The following is a 19,847-nucleotide window of genomic DNA, read 5'->3' on the forward strand; positions in this document are numbered from 1 at the left end:
GGAAAAGTGAACTGACTTCTGTAGCCTCTTGGGTACAGGCAAAAGGTTGAATTTCCAAGATTTGTGCTGATGGAAGGCTGTCCTGGGAAAAAGGGAAACCAGTGGATCTTGTGGAAGAGACTTGGGAGGCCTCATGCATGCAGCCGGCTTTGCCCTCAGTTGAATTCTGAGGCTGCATGGAGTAGGAGGCAAAAAACCTATGTGAAAGTCCTCTGGGGAAAAAAAAAGCAGCAGAGTTTTCATGTTCAAGAGTCTTCATAGTTTCAGGAGATGAAGTTTACAGTCAGAACTTACTATGGGAAGGTGATACAATGAATATACCAGGCTTTTAGGTGTAAATTGTGGAAGGCTGCACCTTAAATAAAGGCAAACAGGAAATATTGGGTTGACCAAAAAGTTCATTTGGGTTTTTCTAGAAATGCCATGGAAAAAACCTGAACCAACTTTTTGGCCAACCCAATAGATTGAGCCTTGCACTGATGGCAACACAGCCTTGCAATAGCATAATTTCTGATTAGATTAAGATGATCAACTATACGCCTAAATGAGGGAGGGATTAAATCGTCTATGGAACAGAAAAACATCACCTGGAGTCACTACAAGTTTTATAAACAATACACATGAGTTCAACAGTTACTAGACATGCCAGAATACAGGATCACATGAGCTAAAACCAAGAGGAAATCCTTAAAAGCAATATGGCAAATGTACCAATCTACATACTCCCAGCTTCCCAAAGACTCTGCCTCATCTCCAGGATGGTTTTCTTCTTTCTTTGGAGGTTGCCTGAGCCACTTCACGGATCAACTGGTTGAGATGAAAGCACATCTTCCCCACAAGATCGTCTCTGTGGTAGCCCTACGCTTCTTCACTCTTGCCTTCACATTTGCTGCCTAGTGGCTAAGCATTCCTCTGGTCTCTGTGGAGAATCTCACATCACATCATAACAGAAACTCTGGCCAGGGGACTTCACCTCTGGTCTTATCCAAGATATGTGATGGTCAGAGTGCGGGATTATAGACAAGTGGCCATAATAATGGGCAAAGGACTGGGTGGGGGTGGATGTGGCATTTTTAAATTTTTTTGGAGTTCCTCAGTTCAGAGAAATCTGAACTGGGGAGGCTGACTTCAAGTCTAACTTAACTGAGTCTAAACACCACTTCTGCCAACTCCTGGTTGTACAAACTTGGATCTCAGTGTCTTTAATCTGGAAAATAGGATTGCTGTAATATCTGCAAAGGTGCTGCCAAGTACACAGCCAGAGGGATGTCAGGAACACCGTGCTCTATTCCCCTGGCTGGCCTGGACTGAGGAGAGTGGTCTGACACAGAAGCCACTTGCCAGGATGAGGTGCTCAGAGGCCAGGCCACTTGCCAGGATGAGGTGCTCAGGACCAGGCCAGTCCTCTCAGCATGAGCCATAGTGATCTTTGGGCTCCTAATTGTTCATTCTGGGTCAGGAGAGGATTGGGAGGATCTAAGAGAGGAGAAAAGCCAGGCCTCTTTGACCAAAGACATAGTCATGGGAGTAGAGAAGGGTGACAGATCAAGTATCAGTAGCTTCTCCATAAGTTCAGGTCGAGTTTTGATAAAATCAGAACTCTTCTAGTTTAGCACCTGCTGACGAGAGCAAACTGAAACCAAGCTGAAATCAAGTGACTGGTCTTTGTATCTGTCCTTGTGGCAGTACTGCACTCTCGATTACTGTAGCTTTGCAATAATTGTGATATCAAAATGAGACATGAGATCTCCATTGCTGTAACTAAGAGTGATTACCAGCTGGCAATCTGAGGTGTCTCTGTGATGTCTTTTGCTTTTGCTTACGCCATGAAGATGAAGAAAGTTTATTAACCTTATGAAGATGAAGCATGTTTTAGCTCCCATTGAAATTCCTAGAAATTTGAAGACAAAGGCCTCTGGAAATCTCTTCTAGGCTCTGGCCTTCATTTGACATTTATGGTTGTCTTTAGATGCACGAAAAAGTGAGAAGGAACAAACTATTTTCACCCAACTATAACTCATTTTTAAAAATTCTATCCCTTCTCTCTCCTTTAATCCAGGCACATGTGTTTAATCCCTTATATAAATTAAGATTAGATTAGGTTGCATATAATAGAAAATAGAATAAAATTAGATGTTTCTCTCTCAGATAAGGAAGTTCAAGGATGGGCAATCCAAGGATTATGTGAAGCCACACAAACTTTTCAGGGACCCAGCTTACTTACAGTTGTCTGTTGAGCCTTCCAAGATTGTAGCTTCTATTTTTTTACTCTGAGATGAAAACTGAATCTTATTACTTATCATATGTTACATTACATCATCATCTAATCACATCATACTATGTCACATCACAACAGTTTGAAGGAAAAAAAAAAAAACCCAAAACCCAAATCCATCCTTTTTAAGGAGACTTCCTGGAAGAATTACACAACATTTCCAGTTACTACTCATTGGCTGTAATTTAGTCACATGGCCACAGCTCTTTGCAAAGAAGTTTTGGAAATAACTCTTTGCAAAGAAGTCTGGGAAATGCAGTCTTTTGACTGAATTAACTCTGGGGAGTTGTATTCATGAAGGCGGTTGTTAGGAGTCAAAATTGACATCTCTATCACAACTTTGAATATCATCAATATAAAATTCTGTGTATGTAAATTCTCTAGAGTCTTAATTTTATGTTTTATACTGATCCGATATATATGTGCTTCATGGATCACAGCCTTGTCGTAATGAAGGGGCTTGCATAACTCAATGAAGCTATGACCCATGCTATGTAGGGCCTCCTAAGACAGATGGGTCATAGTGAAGAGTTCTGACAAAATGTGGCCCATTGGAAGATGGAATGGCAAACCACTCTAGTATTCTTGCCTCAGAAACCCCATGGACAGTATAAAAAGACAGGACACCAGAAGATGAGCACACCAGGCTAGAAGGCATCCAGCATGCTACTGGGGAAGGGTGGAGGGCAATTACTGATAGCTCCAGAAAGAATGTAGCAGCTGGCCAAAACAGAAATGACACTCTGTTGCAGATGTATCTGGTGGTGAAAGTCCCTTGGACTGCAAGGAGATCAAAACAGTCAATCCCAAAGGAAATCAACTTTGAATATTCATTGGAAGGACTGATGCTGAAGCTCCAAAACTTTGGCCACATGATATGAAGAGCCAACTCATTGGAAAAGAGCCTGATGCTAGGAAAGATTGAAGGCAAAAGGAGAAGTGGGTGTCAGAGGATGAGATGGTTAGATAGCATCACCAACTCAATGGACATGAGTTTGAGCAAACTCTGGGAAATACTGAAGGTTAGGGGAGCCTGGTGGAGAAGGAAATGGCAACCCACTCCAGTGTTCTTGCCTGGAGAATCCCAGGGACTGCAGTCCATGGGGTCGCACAGAGTCGGACACAACTGAAGCGACTCGGCAGCAGGCAGGGGAGCCTGGTGTACTACAGTCCATGGGGTCACAAAGAGTCAGACATGACTTAGCAACTGAACAATGACAAATACATGCCTACATATATATATATATATATATATATATATAAAACATATAATAATACTATTATATGTATTAATATACGTATAGCAACATAAACAAATGTTTATGTTTATGTCATCACTGCGACAGAACAGGATATAAGTATAAGATGCTGGTGCTTGGAATGAACATAGACGGCCCTGGTGATATCTGAATTTTTTAACCCAAACATATTCCAACCCCCTTTGGGGTTCCATCATTCACCTTGCACTGGCAGGTGGGTTGGCATTTTTATTTCTTCATGCTTATTTTCCTTTGTGGCCTTATTGCTTTGCTGGATAATTTTATGTGATCTCAATGTCATGTGACCTACTAAAAGAAAGGCAATTTTAAGCAAAGCATCATATGAAAATTGATGCAGTCTAGGTTGCTTCCATGTCCTGGCTATTATAAACAGTGCTGCGATGAACATTGGGGTACACGTGTCTCTTTCAATTCTGGTTTCCTCAGTGTGAGACAGCAAAAGAGACACTGATGTATAGAACAGTCTTGTGGACTCTGTGGGAGATGGAGAGGGTGGGATGATTTGGGAGAATGGCATTGAAACATGTATAATATCATATATGAAACGAGTCGCCAGTCCAGGTTCGATGCACGATATTGGATGCTTGGGGCTGGTTTACTGGGATGATTCAGAGGCATGGTACGGGGAGGGAGGAGGGAGGAGGGTTCAGGATGGGGAACATGTGTATACCTGTGGCAGATTCATGTTGATATATGGCAAAACCAATACAATATTGTAAAGTTAAAAAAAAAAATTGATGCAGTCTAGTTGGCCCACCCCTCCGGTCACCAAAATTCTGACTACAGTGGTTCCTTGGAGTTCACAGACTCAGATATCTATCTAAATATTAAATATTCCATTTAATCTGGTGCTAAAAGATTCAACAAGGGAGTTAAAAAGTAGAAAAAGAATGCAAAATTCACTATAGAGTTAAATTTAGCAAAGGTATGTGTATCGACACGCACGTGTGCATGCATGTTAAGGCACTTCCGTTCTGTCTAACTCTTTGCGACCCCGTAGACTATTGCCCACCAGGCTCCTCTGCCCATGGGATTCTCCAGGCAAGAGTACTGGAGTGGGTTGCCATGCCCTCCTCCAGGGACCCACAGGCATATATGATGGCTACTCCCACCTCATGAAAGAATTACTGAAGTTATTTTTCGTATGTGGCTAAAGAAAATCCTTCAGTCCCATTCCAGTTTAGAGTCTCTCATTACCCACCTATCCCTTTGCTCTCTGTTTAGTTTTTCTGTATCTTCTGCCTTTGCTTTAGAATATTGTTTCTTTAATTAAAGGCTTTAAGGATTTTAAAATATTAATTGCAGAGATTTTTTTTTCAGAATTGGCACCAACAATGGCTCAGATTCACCCTTTCCTCCAAAATGATCATAGGTTATGTTTTTCAGTTCCAGTGGCATATAGGTCCATGCAATGCTTAAATTCATTAAGTTTCCTTCTCCTTAAAAATTCTGTATTAACTTGTTGGGAATGTTGCCTGTCTTCTGTGGGTTCCATGCCCTCTCCTCCCTCACTGACCCATCCCCTGTTTGATAACCAGTGGCTCAGTTATTAAGACGTTATCATGTACATAGGATGCGTTTCTGCCATAAAACACAGTCTATAGTTTAGTTGAAAGTAATGATTCTAGAACATTTTTGGGAGGCTTTTCCAAGTAGATCCAAGGACATCTGTAAGGATTCTGTCTCCAGTTTGAGGGTAAAATGTTTCATATTTTCCAAAGCTTTTCAGATAAACGGGCTTGGAAACTTTTCAATCAAAGAATACCATTAAGTGAGTTATTTGCCGAGTATTGGACACTGTGATCAATACAGGTTGACTCCCATTTCTCCCAACAAACACACTTTGCTTTCTCCACCGGTAAAGTAAATTTGTTACTCTTTATCTCAACAGCTCTGAGAGTGTTGGGAATGGTAGTGATTAAAGAGCAGTCCAGATACCTGGAAAAAGACTTAGGACAGAAGTCCCAGGTTCAAGACTCAAATCCCTCATTTGTGAAATGTGGATGATAATAATATTCACCTTGTCCATCTCCCAGAGTTTCAGGGAGTATCCACTTTAATAAGAGATGTGAGAGTGTTTTGTAGATTATAAAACACTGTAAAAATGCCATTTGTTACTATAACCTTCATGCCATTGAGTTCCTCATATTTCTTGGCCCAAGGTGATAAAAAGATTGTGACTTTTATTTACTTATTTATTTACAATTTTTGTTGCTTCTTCCTAAAAGAGGTTTGCTTTATTTTAGTTGCAATTGACAGAAATTCAACTCAAAGTAACTTGAGGGAAAAGGAGACCTTAGTTCCTCTTACTGGGAAGTCAAAGCCCTCTTCAGGCATAATGAGATCCAGGATCTCATATAATCTCATCAAGATTCTCACTCTCTTCGTCTCTGGTTCTGCCTCCCTCATGTAGGAATGTCGTTTCCTTTGGGCTTAAGTTTCCTCCATGTGTCCAGGCAGGATGGCTATTGACATCACCACGTTGCATCTGTTCCTAGAGAATCCAAGTCAGCATTAGCTATTGAAAGCATGATTTTTAACTCATGCGGAAATTTTTAACTCATATGGGAATAGTTTGAATTTGTATTCCTGTTAGGATTTTAGAACTGGATTTTTATGAAGCCTGGCATTTTCCTCAAAGGAATTGTGAGTTAGGCAGAGAGCGAGGAAAATGATCTGTAACAAAGAAAATGATAGAAAGAAGGATAAGAAAAGAGGGGAAAGAGTGAGCTGGGGCAGGGGAGCGGGGAGGACAGGCTTGGGAGAATGGAGTGGTGAAGAGCCTGGGGCTGGTAGAGGCGCCCAGGGAGGCTGAAGTCTTCTCTGCCACACTCTGCTGTGAGATGTGGACCAGGCCCCACCATCCCGGACATCCAGTGGGCACATCTATGAAGCAGGGACACCAGCGTCCACCTCCCCGTGTTGTGGGGATCACACCCTCTGCAAGCACACACAGTCTGACCCAGGAAGAAGTGATGCAAAGATGTAGGGAAAATGAGCCCTGTTCGGTAACATATACTGTAAGAGAAGGGAGTTCTGATGAAGGTGGCTCTGTGTGAATGACTAGTGTGGAGGTTATTTTCGAAGGGTGGGACTTTATTTTTTTTTGCCTGGTGCCAGCCCTGTAGTTGAGCTTATAGCCTATCTACCTCTGTTGAATTCAGCTGGTGTGTCCAGCATGCAGATGGAATGTTAATAAATACATTCATACTGTGCAGTCCACCATGTTTTGTTGTCCTTTTCCAATTAATGCCAGACTGGTGACTTAAAAGGAAAGTGAGATGGTGTGAGTCCACCATTAGGGGTGGGTTAGGTGTACACAGGGTCTGTATCAGACAACGGCCAACTGAGGGCAGACCACCCCCAGGTAGCCCTCTCTGTTTGGGAAGCAGTGGTGATGAAAGAAAAACATCTGCTCTGCAGCCAGGCATGCTGAGAACTAAGCCCTAGTTCTGACCTTTATAGCTGTGTGACCTCAGAGAAGTCACTTTACCTCTCTGAAAAGTGAGATAGCACCATACTTTCTTCTGACTTGATCGTTGTTTTTCAGTCATGCCTTTTGATATTTCTCTATGGACTTGACCATTGCATTTGGGATCCAAAACTGATATATTGAACACTTCATGATAAACCAGTGTGTCACCCACTCCCTATCACCTCTCACCCCAATGGAACTCAGTGGAAGGGCCTGAGCTTTCTTCACGGCAATTCAGTCATCACTGTTGATAAGTTTCCTGTCACCCGGGCACATCATGATGACAGTTGCTTCTGAGCAGTCCTGAATCTGCACGATTGCTCAGTAATTAATTCTGTGCAATGACTGCGGTCCTCGCTCCTCCCCATCTAGGGATGTCCGGCTGAGGTCCCTTTTTGTCCTGTTCCACGAAGGGTCACCATGTGCACACATTTTCCCTCAGTGGGGCTTCTGCCCCCGATTCCTGCCTTCTCTCCATCCCTGAACTAGAAAATGCAGAAGGAAATCCCAAGGTTCTCTTTCAGTTTCTCTTTTAAAAGCCATCAGAGAAACATCAGTTCTAACCACTAAGATCTTTTTCTTAAGATTCTGTCCTGGTCTCTCTTGCCCTCTTCTTAGCATAAGGGCCTTCCTACCTGGAAAACAGTCTAATCCAAGAGTCTGGGCAGCCCAAAGGTTACTTTCGTCCAAGAGCCCCCGAAAACGGCTCTCTCTGCAGCCCCTTCACTCATCCTATAAGCACCTCCCACCACCAGCTCTGCAGTGGCTTCCTGAAAGGGACGGAGGGTGGGGTTGAGTTCATCCCTGGATGCCTCCTACCTATGCTGTTGTTTGCTGTTGGCTCCTTTCTGTGAGTCGACTCTGGAGGGAGGAGGCAGGGGCCGGAGCTGGGGGGCATTCAGATTACGGGGGCACGGGTGTCAGCCACAGGTGCCGGAGGGTGTTGTGACTTTCAAGGTCCCATTTGCAGACCAGCTCACTCAGCTGGGCTGAGTTCATACGGCTCATAATAATGCTTGGGGAAGGGAAAGACAAAAAGTTGCCGAGCACCAACGCATACCAGGGATTTTGTGTGTCTCCTGTAGCTCTCACAGAAACTCCTCATGCAAACTATTACACCCTGAACTTTAACGAATCTATGTTACTGAGATGCAATTGACATACAAAGGACTGTGCATATTTATATGTACACACACATATATGTACACATGTGTATGGGCTTCATGTCTGTAACTTGATGATATTGGAGATAAATGTATTATTAATACATCCCTGAAACCATCACTGCCATACACACATTCAACACGTTCAAAAATTTCTTCTCCTCCTCTTTACTTATTATGATTATTTTATGATTAAGAGTACTTAATATACCCTTCAAGTACATTTTTTGGTCCACAGTGTAACACTGCTAACTGTAGGTCTGTGCAGTACATCTCAAGGATGCAGTCATCTCCCATAACTGAAACTTTAACCTTGTTACTCACACCTCTCTCTTAGCTGCTGGTAACCACCCTTCTCCTCTCTGTTTCTGTGAGTTTGATTATTTTAGATGCTCTAAGTGGTTTCCTCCAGATCACACACCAAAGCTCTGTGTTAGCCTTTTAAGACGCCTGCTTTGGTCTGCTAATCTGCATCATCTCCCGTTTTGACAAAATACACAGTTCATCCTCTTTGGATGTTGTCCCCAAACCAAAGCTCAGGAGGGAGTCATGGATGACATTCTGCAGATGAAAAAGTGTGTGCTCCTGGGCTATGCAAGGGAGAACGGGTCAGGGAACTGAATCTTTTGACTTTAAGTCCAACCAATGGAGTCATTGCATGGAGGAAAAGGAGGAAGACGCATTCTTGTGGGATTCTGTAGGTAGCATGGAACCCAGAGGGAAGGGATATAGACAGATTTTTGGGTGAACAAATGGGAAGAAAGAACCCCTAACGGGAGGTGGCCACAAGGTCTGCCACTGCCTGGTGAGCTATAGTTGTATTGAAGTTGGCCAACCAGCTCTAAGTACCTATGAGTCTTGTGGTTCCGGGAATTTCTTCCTTCCTTTCACAGAATTATAGACCATCTTACCCTAATGCCAAGATTGAGAACCAATGTCTCAGCGTTCCAAGTGCCTTACCATTGCAAACTTGGAGGATGGAGACCATAAATGATTCATCTAGTGCTCCCAAGAATTCCGACTGATTTGCCTATTGATCTGCATTTGGCAACAGCCTACCTGCTCTGTGGGATATGATTTTGACTGCAATCCATATTACAGAGAATCTACTCTTTTGTTTAAAAAGCTCATCAGTTTTCTAAACTTGAAAAATACTGCTCTGAAATGCACAACCCTAGATGCTCTTACAACCTAAAAAAAAAAAAAAAAAGAATGTCAGCATTAACTGTTAATATTTTCCTAAATCTACCGCTTCTCAGCTCACATGCCTACAATTCAATGCTACCAGGCGAGGCGGGTGTTTTTCAAATGAAATTGCAGTTAATGGTACAAAATATTTACATTTATGCCCCAAATCCAAAGAGCCACCAAACTTTATTCCTCCTTTTGTAGTTTCAATATTTAATTAGTGGTAAAGTACCAGAAACCTGCAGGGAGAAAACACCCCATTATTTTTTAAGTTATAGTATATTTACAACCCGTTTCCACCTGCTCCCTTTGTCTCCTCCTGTCTCCACTGTACACAGATTCATCTCGGCCAGCCCCTCAGGAATACAGCTGTGTCATCATGTACTGTGGCATCCCAATATTTCACACTAAGCTTTAAACCAATTAGGAATGACTACTGACTGTGCTGACTCATGGGAAGAGAAGGGGATAATGTGTCCTTCAGGTAATGGACTTCTTTGGGGACTTAACACATATTTCACTTTTTAGCATCGTTGGTTTTCCCTTGTCACATTTCTGTGGATGTGGCTTCGTTTTGCTTCACTGTGCTAGGAGGATTATGAAAAGATGAATATTTGTGAAGTAACCAAGCTTATAGTAATAATGGCAGGAATTGGCTGGGTACATGGTGAGATTATTGGGCCAACCTCTGAGGCCTCAGGGGTGTCCTGGGATGATAGAGATTGTCTGGGTGCTGGGACCCATTTAAAGGGGCAGCAGCCTCAACTGACTTGGGGCTGTTGTGGTACATAGAAATCAGAATTTCAGATTTTATGAAATGAACCCAGAATCTAGCTTTATAAAATATGTATGTGTGCATGCTAAATTGCCTCGTTGTGTCTGATTCTTTGTGACCCTGTATACTGTAGCCCACCAGGCTCCTCTGTCCACGGGATTCTCCAAGAAAGAATACTGGAGTGGGTTGCCATGCCCTCCTCCAGGGGATCTTCCTGAATCAGGGGTCGAACTCACATCTCTTATGTCTCTTGCACTGGCAAGTGGTTTCTTTACCACTAGCACCATCTGGAAAGCCCTGTGAAATGTGAAATTTCTCTATTTCAAAATGAAGGCACTGCACAAATGAAACAGACAAACCACCCTTTGGGTGATGTCTCTGGCTGGCTCTCAGCTGCCAGGTTGTAACCTCAGGCCTCAACCAATCTACCAACTGTTTTTTTTTTTTAAGAGAGAAGACAGCAGGATAGGTGCATAGCAGCCTGCACAGACTTTCTGTAGGGTTTCCTTCAGCTTTGCCACCTGCCCATCCTAGTCCAGTGGAGGACTTGGGTCTCCATTCCCTGTCTCGGTCCATGTGGTGAAAACCTAAGGCAGGGACTGGCCAGCTGGGGACAGGCAGGCTCAGAACCCTAGTGGGCAACTAGAAAGTGGTGGGGAGGTTCTGTGCAAGTGACATGGGATGAAACTGTTTACGGAAGAGGATTCTAGCCGTAGATGGTGGTTGAAGCTGGAGTAATTTCTGAATTTATTATTTATAATACAGTAAATGTTGTGTTTATTATTAAGTAGACTTTGATATAGCAGTGAGCACACAGAACAGCTCCCCACAACAGAAGAAGAAGGCTTGGCTGTATCCTCTTCATGAAGAACACCTGTCCTTGGAGCTTTCACATGCTGCGTTTCACTTAACCTGCACACAGTGTGATGAGGTTGTTATCGCCACTTTGCTGAAGATGAGATTAAAGGTCTGAGAGTTTTAGCAGTCTGTGTATGTTTGAGCTGGGACCTGAATCTGGATCATCTGGTGGGATGATAAGTGACCCATCACACTGAACTCAGGGTAATATGCCCCGTCTCCTTGCCCAGGAATATAGCATGACAAATGGCAAGTACATCAAGGCTTTCACCTATTTTTTTTATAACCCTAGATTTTATAATGGGAATCTGCCCTCACATTTGCATATATTCCTGCATAGGAAGAGCTTTATTTTCTTGATTAGCATAAAAAATGACTGCAGGAGAAGTTCATTCTCAGCTCAACTAACTTGTGTTGAAATAGGATGTTAACAGAAACCTCCTTTACTTTGCAGAGCCCACTTCTGAGTCATTAACAACCCTGAGTTTGACGAGGCAGGTCCTAATTCTTCAACTGAGAGTTCTTTGCTCCACTAAGTTCAATCCATGTTGAGGCTATTAAAAATATCTCTTTAGTGCTTAGTCTGAAATTACCACCTTTTACGAAAATTCCCATTACATAGATCTACAGCCTTTTCAAAAAGGAGTTGTTTTTCATGATGAGGGTGGAATGCTTGTAATTTTAATTTTATTATATAATGTATCTTGATTAATCAGTGTTTGAGAGTCATCTAGTTCTAAGCAAAATTACAAGAAAATAAAACAGATTTTGAACCTGTCCTCTGCCTCCAGAAAAAAAGCCCTCAAAAATGGAGATGATAGGAGTAAGGGGATGGCAGGATCTGAGCTCAAGAACCCAGAAGGTTGAAGTGGGGTGCTTAGTATTCATCTGGTAGTCATTGCACTAACATCAATCTTACCAAATTCTCCTGGTATGAATGTAGATGTTCTGCATTTAATATATATTTCCAGTGGAATTTCATTATAATTGAGCACTAAATGATACCCACTTATGGTAAAGTGATTCCAGAATTTTTTTGTAATAAATGGATTTTTGTAGAATAGAAGATTCCAGATTCATCTCTGAGTCTATATTAGAGTCTTTATGCTCTAATTGTCATTGACTGTCTTTACTGTATTATTTCCAGACAGTTCATAATTTCCCCCATTGAACAGATGATGATTTGTGAGTGAAGTAAGACACTGACTAGATAATGAGGTGCCGTTGATTTTTTTATTGCTCTTGTTTCACAAAATCTCTTTGAAAGCCATTTGAATCATCTCTGTTGGTGTCATTACTAATGGCTGCAGATTTATAAGGGGAGCGACTTGTAGAGCAACAACGATAGCTAGCATTTATTGAGTGCTTACTGTGTTCTAAACACTCTGTAAAGGTAAGTGCTTACATTAATCATCCCATTGGAACCTTATACCCATTCGATCGGGCTGGTTACCATTTGTATTTTAATCATGCAAGCTGGACATCAGAGGTTAAAGATTCTGTAGGAAGTCATAAGCTAGAAAGAGGCAGAGTTGGAATGGAAGTCACATCCAACTGGCTTTAGACTTCAAAGTCTGTGCTTTCAGCCGCCAGACCAGATGGCTTATGGAATGGAATCTCTCTGAGTAGACGTTGGAAGCCGTGGATTGTGAGAAATTCCTGTGTTTCTTTATCACAAGCAGATAGTTATTAAGATAAATCAAAAAACTGTCTCTATGATAAGACTCACAGATGCAGTCTGTTGTTTCAGGGGAGTATCTGCCTGAAAACTGGAGACACAATGATTCCATGAAGTGAATAACTGGTAAACCAAATCAATTACTACTGTATGTGTTTTCATGGAGGGTTTTTTTTTTTTTTTTTTTCTTTTTACTAGATATGAGACAGTGGCTAGTTAATCCCAGGGTTAGAGCAAGTGGTTGTTAGAGTCAAAGTTGAAAGCCCTGTGTGGTTCACGACCCTCACATTGTTCAGGCTGAGTGCTGTGGGAGGTACCACGGGAAGGGACTGTCCCAGCTCTGTCACTGACCAGCCAATAGCCTTGCTGAAACATCCCGACTTCTCTCATCAGCAAAATGAAGACTGAGCTGAATTCAAGACTTCCAAACAAATAACTCAATCGAAAAATGGGCAGAAGACCTAAATAGGCATTTCTCCAACAGAGACATACAGGTGGCCAATAGGAAAATGAAAAGATGCTCAACGTCACTAATGATAGAAAAAGGCAAATCAAAACTGTACTGAGGTGCCACCTCACACCAGTCAAAATGGCCATCATAAAGAAATCTACAAATAACAAATGCTGGAGAGGCTGTGGAGCAAAGCGAAGCCTCCAACACTATCGGTGGGAATGTAAAGCGGTTCAGCCACCATGGAAAACAGTATGGAGGTCCCTCATGAAACCAGATAGAATTACCATACGATCCAGCAATCCCACTGCTGAGCATATATCCAGACAAAACCACAGATAAAAAGATACACACACCCCTAGCTTCACCATTCACAATAGCCAAGACCTAATAGCCTAAATGTCCATCAACTGATGAATGGATAAAGAAAATGTGGTACATACACAATGGAATGTTACTCAGCCACAGAAGGGAATGAAACTGGGTCATGTGTAGTGATGTGGATGAACCTGCAGTCTGAATACAGAGTGAAGTAAGTCAGAAAGAGAAAAGCAAATACCCTATATTAACACACGCATATGGATTCTAAAACAATGGTATAGATGAACCTATTTGCGGGGCAGAAATAAAGATGCAGATGCAGCGAATGGACTTGTGGACACGGAGGGGGAAGAGGAGGGTGGAACGAATTGAAAAAGTGGTATGGAAACATATAAATTAACATGTGTGGAATAGATAGCAGGTGGAAATTTGCTGTATAATGTAAGGAGCTCAAATCTGGTGTTCTGTGACAACCTAGAGTGGTGGGAGGTGGGACGGAGGTTCAAGAGGATGGGGATGTGTGTATATCTATGGCTGATTCATGTTGATGTATGGCAGAAACCAACACAATATTGTGAGGCAGTTATCCTCCAATTTTTAAAAGAGTAATTGGGTATTTTACATAACTCTGCAAACCACTTCAAGAAATTTTTTTTGAGCAAGGTGGATTAAGCAATGAGCCAATTGACAAAAAACATCTTCCTCAAATCTTTTCAGATTCCAAGCACACAATGTGTCATGAATGCCTACACATTTTGTAGCTTGGGGCACAATTGGCACTTCCTCAGGGAAGCCACCCTGGTGACTCCCATCCTCACTTGTGTGCTCACGCTGAACTTGTGTGATTACATGATTCAGCTCTGAGCTCACACTGAACTGCAGGTTCTCTGAGGGCAGCAAACATACCCATGGTGTTGGCTGTTTTATCCTAATTATGAGCGCAATTCTTGGTATGGGGCAAAAGTTCACCAAGTGTTTGCCCAGTGAATCAATGTTGAAATTATTTCTGTTTCAGGGCAGTCTAATCAGATAGCTGTTAGTTCATGGTGAAGCTCTGGAGCCTGGCTCCTTGGTTCAAACCCAGGCTCAACCAATTACTCATTGTGTGTTCTTGGATAAGTCACTTAAATCTTTTAAGGCTTGATTCTTTTATCTATGAAACAAGAGATAAAAAGTGATAAAACAAACAAGAGATAAAAGCAAGTGATAAAAGTATACTGCAGGGTTTGTGTAAGAAATAATGAGAAAACTTATGTAGGACACTTAGTTCACTATGTGGTTTATAGTAAGCCTCCACAAATTTTGGTTTCCTAGTATTATATTTATTTCCCCAACAGAATGCATTAGTTCGGTTCAGTTCAGTCACTCAGTCGTGTCCAACTCTATGCGACCCCATGAATCGAGCATGCCTGGCCTCCCTGTCCATCATTAACTCCCGATTCTACTCATACTCATGTCCATCAAGTCGGTGATGCCCGACTATCTCATTCTCTGTAGTCCCCTTCTCCTCCTGCCACCAATCCCTCCCACCATCAGGGTGTTTTCCAATGAGTCAACTCTCCACATGAGGTGGCCAAAGTACTGGAGTTTCAGCTTTAGCATCATTCCTTCCAAAGAACACCCAGGACTGATCTCCTTTAGGATGGACTGGTTGGATCTCCTTGGAGTCCAAGGGGACTCTCAAGAGTCTTCTCCAACACCACAGTTCAATGCATGAATTCTTCGGTGCTCAGCTTGCTTCACAGTCCAACTCTCACATCCGTACATGACCACAGGAAAAACCATAGCCTTGACTAGACAGACCTTTGTTGGCAAAGTAATGTCTCTGCTTTTGAATATGCTGTCTAGGTTGGTCATAACTTTCCTTCCAAGGAGTAAGCGTCTTTTAATTTCATGGCTGCAGTCACCATCTGCAGTGATTTTGGAGCCCCAAAAAATAAAGTTTGACACCGTTTCTACTGTTTCCCCATCTCTTTCCCATGAAGTGGTGGGACCAGATGCCATGATCTTTGTTTTCTGAATGTTGAGCTTTAAGACAACTTTTTCACTCTCCTATTTCACTTTCATCAACAGGCTTTTTAGTTCCTCTTCACTTTCTTCAATTTCATAAGAGTGGTATCATCTGCATATCTGAGGTTATTGATATTTCTCCTGGCAATCTTGATTCCAGCTTGTGCTTCTTCCAGCCCAGCATTTCTCATGATGCTCAGCTTTCTTCACAGTCCAACTCTCACATCCATACATGACCACAGGAAAAACCATAGCCTTGACTAGACAGACCTTTGTTGGCAAAGTAATGTCTCTGCTTTTGAATATGCTGTCTAGGTTGGTCATAACTTTCTGCCATAAGGGTGGTGTCATCTGCATATCTGAGGTTATTGATGTTTCTCCTGGCAATATTGATTCCAGTTTGTGCTTCTTCCAGCCCAGCGTTTCTCATGATGTACTCTGCATATAAGTTAAATAAGCAGGGTGACAATATACAGCCTTGACGTACTCCTTTTCCTATTTGGAACCAGTCTGTTGTTCCATGTCCAGTTCTTATTGTTGCTTCCTGACCTGCGTATAGGTTTCTCAGGTAAGGCAGGTCAGGTGGTCTGGTATGCCCATCTCTTTCAGAATTTTCCACAGTTTATTATGATCCACACAGTCAAAGGCTTTGGCATAGTCGATAAAGCAGAAGTAGATGTTTTTCTGGAACTCTCTTCCTTTTTCCGTGATCCAGTGGACGTTGGCAATTTGGTCTCTGGTTCCTCTGCCTTTTCTAAAACCAGCTTGAACATCTGGAAGTTCATGGTTCACATGTTGCTGAAGCCTGGCTTGGAGACTTTTGAGCATGACTTTACTAGCATGTGAGATGAGTGCAGTTGTGCGGTAGTTTGAGCATTCTTTGGCATTGCCTTTCTTTGGGATTGGAATAAAAACTGACCTTTTCCAGTCCAGTTTTCCAAATTTGCTGGCATATTGAGTGCAGCACTTTCACAGCATCATCTTTCAGGATTTGAAATAGCTCAACTGGAATTCCATCACCTCCACTAGCTTTGTTCATAGTGATGCTTCCTAAGGCCCACTTGACTTCACATTCCAGGATGTCTTGCTCTAGGTGAGTGATCACACCATCGTGATTATCTGGGTCGTGAAGATCTATTTTGTACAGTTCTTTTTGTATTCTTGCCACCTCTTCTTAATATCTTCTGCTTCTGTTAGGTCCATACCATTTCTGTTCTTTGTCGAGCCCATCTTTGCATGAAATGTTCCCCTGGTATCTCTAATTTTCTTGAAGATATCTCTAGTCTTTCCCATTCTGTTGTTTTCCTCTATTTCTTTGCATTGATTGCTGAGGAAGGCTTTCTTATCTCTCCTTGCTATTCTTTGCATTCAAATGGGAATATCTTTCCTTCTCTCCTTTGCTTTTTGCTTCTCTTCTTTTCACAGCTGTTTGTAAGGCCTCATCAGACAGCCATTTTGCTGTTTTGCATTTCTTTTCCATGGGGATGGTCTTGATTCCATGGGGATTGTCTCCTGTACAATGTCATGAACCTCAGTCCATAGTTCATCAGGCACTCATCTATCAGATCTAGTCCCTTAAATCTATTTCTCACTTCCAGTGTATAATCACAAGGGATTTGATTTAGACCATAGCTGAATGGTCTAGTGGTTTTCCCTACTTTCTTCAATTTAAGTCTGACTTTGGCAATAAGGAGTTCATGATCTGAGCCACAGTCAGCTCCCCGTCTTGTTTTTGCTGACTGTATAGAGCTTCTCCATCTTTGGCTGCAAAGAATATAATCAGTCTGATTTCGGTGTTGACCATCTGGTGATATCCCTGTGTAGAGTCTTCTCTTGTGTTGTTGGAAGAGGGTGCTTGCTTGTGACCAGTGCATTCTCTTGGCAAAACTCTATTAGCTTGTTCCCTGCTTCATTCTGTACTCCAAGGCAAAATTTGCCTGTCAGTCCAGGTGTTTCTTGACTTCCTACTTTTGCATTCCAGTTCCCTATAATGAAAAGGAAATCTTTTTGGGTGTTAGTTCTAAAAGGTCTTGTAGGTCTTCATAGAACAGTTCAACTTCAGCTTCTTCAGTGTTACTGGTTGCAGCATAGGCTTGGATTACCATGATATTGAATGGTTTGCCTTGGAAATGAACAGAGATCATTCTGTTGTTTTTGAGACTGCATCCAAGTACTGCATTTCAGACTCTTTTGTTGACCATGATGGCTACTCCATTTCGTCTAAGGGATTCCTGCCCATAGTAGTAGATATAATGGTCATCTGAGTTAAATTCACCCATTCCAGGCCATCTTAGTTCGCTGATTCCTAGAATGTCGATGTTCACTCTTGCCATCTCCTGTTTGACCACTTCCAATTTGCCTTGATTCATGGACCTAACATTCCAGGTTCCTATGCAATATTGCTCTTTACAGCATCAGACCTTGCTTCTATCACCATTCACATCCACAACTGGGTATTGTTTTTGCTTTGGCTCCATCCCTTCATTCTTTCTGGAGTTATTTCTCCACTGATCTCCAGTAGCATATTGAGTATCTACCAATCTGGGGAGTTCCTCTTTCAGTATCCTATCATTTTGCCTTTTCATACTGTTCATGGGGTTCTCAAGGCAAGAATACTGAAGTGGTTTGCCATTCCCTTCTCTAGTGGACCACATTCTGTCAGACCTCTCCACCATGACCCGTCCATCTTGGGTGGCCCCACACAGCATGGCTTAATTACATTGAGTTAGACAAGACTGTGGTCCATGTGATCGGATTGGCTAGTTTTCTGTGATTATGGTTTCATTGTGTCTGCCCTCTGATACCCTCTCACAACACCTACCCTCTTACTTGGGCTTCTCTCACCTTGGATGTGGGGTATCTCTTCACGGCTACTCCAGCAAAGCACAGCCACTGCTCCTTACCTTGGACGAGCGGTATCTCCTCATGGCCACCCCTCCTGACCTTGAACGTGGAGCTACTACTCCACAGAATGCATCAGTCAGTTCAGTTCAGTCGCTCAGTTGCATCCAACTCTTTGCGACCCCATGAATTGCAGCACGCCAGGCCTCCATGTCCATCACCAACTCCCGGAGTTCACTCAAACTCACGTCCATTGAGTCAGTGATGCCATCCAGCCATCTCGACCTCTGTCAGCCCCTTCTCCTCCTGCCCTCAATCCCTCCCAGCATCAGAGTCTTTTCCAATGAGTCAACTCTTCACACGAGGTGGCCAAAGTACTGGAGTTTCAGCTTTAGCATCATTCCTTCCAAAGAACACCCAGGACTGATCTCCTTTAGAATGGACTGGTTGGATCTCCTTGCAGTCCAAGGGACTCTCAAGAGTCTTCTCCAACACCACAGTTGAAAAGCATCAATTATTCGGTGCTCAGCTTTCTTCACAGTCCAACTCTCACATCGATACATGACCACTGGAAAAACCATAGCCTTGACTAGATGGACCTTTTTTGGCAAAGTAATATCTCTGCTTTTGAATATGCTATCTAGGTTGGTCATAACTTTACTTCCAAGGAGTAAGCGTCTTTTAATTTCGTGGCTGCAGTCACCATCTGCAGTGATTTTGGAGTTCAAAAAAATAAAGTCTGACACTATTTCCACTGTTTCCCCATCTATTTCCCATGAAGTGATGGGACTAGATGCCATGATCGTCATTTTCTGAATGTTGAGCTTTAAGCCAACTTTTTCACTCTACTCTTTCACTTTTATCAAGAGGCTTTTTAGTTCCTCTTCACTTTCTGCCATGGGTGGTGTCATCTGCACATCTGAGGTTATTGATATTTCTCCTGGCAATCTTGATTCCAGCTTGTGTTTCTTCCAGTCCAGTGTTTCTCATGATGTACTCTGCATATAAGTTAAATAAGCAGGGTGACAATATACAGCCTTGATGAACTCCTTTTCCTATTTGGAACCAGTCTGTTGTTCCATGTCCATAGTCCCATGCAATACACTTGGTAAGTCAAAACATTTGACTCAGTTTCACTGGGGTTCTGTTGAAATCCACTGGAGGAAATGAAGAATGAAATGAATAAAGAACACAAATTATTCATTTATTTTTTCATTCTATGACTAATTCCCTTATTACTAATAAATGACTAATTTATTTATTCTAGTTCTGGCTTCGATATAGGGATACAGAGAAAAATATGATAGTGTTTTTACTTTTTAAACCTTATTCAATCCAATTTTATTACCCACTCTTTTTTAGATTAATTTTAATAGCTCAATAATTGCATTTTATTTATTTTTGACATTTAAATTTTATTAATAAGGCATGTTACTTGCATTTTTAAAGCTAGTTCCCTTTTTTAAAAATCGAAGTATAGTTGATTTACTGTGTTGTGTTAATTACTACTGAACAGCGAAATGGTAAGTGTT

Source organism: Bos indicus, chromosome 21, assembly GCF_029378745.1.
Source record: "Bos indicus isolate NIAB-ARS_2022 breed Sahiwal x Tharparkar chromosome 21, NIAB-ARS_B.indTharparkar_mat_pri_1.0, whole genome shotgun sequence".
Taxonomy (NCBI): Eukaryota; Metazoa; Chordata; class Mammalia; order Artiodactyla; family Bovidae; genus Bos; species Bos indicus.